The 683-nt window shown below is 41.6% G+C and overlaps 1 long non-coding RNA gene across 1 annotated transcript in view; it reads left to right on the top strand.

Annotated features, from left to right (window-relative positions):
- LOC102040733 overlaps nucleotides 1–468 on the top strand; it is a 9877-nt gene extending 9409 nt beyond the window's left edge. Inside the window, exon 3 of the long non-coding RNA XR_265442.1 lies at nucleotides 354–468. This is a non-coding gene — a long non-coding RNA (uncharacterized LOC102040733). The remainder of the gene's footprint in view (nucleotides 1–353) is intronic.
- The last annotated feature ends 215 nt before the right edge of the window (nucleotides 469–683 follow it).

The raw sequence follows: 683 nt of genomic DNA, 5'->3' as shown, positions 1-683 counted from the left end.
TAGGGAAAAAAAGAATTAAAACATGTAGCCTAAACCAAAGCCCAGTAAAGCCTGTGGGAAGCTTTCTGTTAACTTCAATGTGCACTAGATCTGGTTGATAGATTTCTAAAATACAAAGCGTTTCACATGGTGTGTTGAAGAGGTTTTTCCATGCAATGGACACACATAATGAGATCTTTCATTCTCTCCTTTTCCCAGATTTGGCCTTGAAGAAAACCCTAGAGCTGAATGTTGCTGAACTTTGGGCAGAGTTAGATTCTGACCTGAATATTGAGGACAGAGTCCTTGTGTATTTTTGTTTGTTGCCATGAAAGTTCTTTATAATTTGCTGCTCTGTTCTTTATCATCTGCAGGATAAAGGATTCTGAACCAGAAATAGATTTGCACATGGAGGTCTGGGCTGTGGGAGCAATAGCTCTTCTTTTCACCCCACTGACAGGGCTGGCTGCTTCCCTCCTGCAGCATTGTCTCCATGAGAGGTGGAGGGTTACCTCTGCACGTAGATAATGGTAAGTGTCTCTTTTCCTCAGCAAGAATGCACAAGGTAGAATATCTTGTAGAAATTCAAGATTTGCCTTTCAGGCAGTTGGATATGAGCACACCAGCATGCCATTGTATCCTCCTAGTTGATTTTGTCATCTGATATTTAGTTTCTTGAGTGGCTTTTTGCACTAGCCACCTAC

The sequence above is a fragment of the Geospiza fortis genome, unplaced genomic scaffold (assembly GCF_000277835.1).
Source record: "Geospiza fortis unplaced genomic scaffold, GeoFor_1.0 scaffold405, whole genome shotgun sequence".
Taxonomy (NCBI): domain Eukaryota; kingdom Metazoa; phylum Chordata; class Aves; order Passeriformes; family Thraupidae; genus Geospiza; species Geospiza fortis.
Note: the sequence above shows the minus strand (reverse complement) of the source record. Positions and strands in the feature narration are given on the sequence as shown.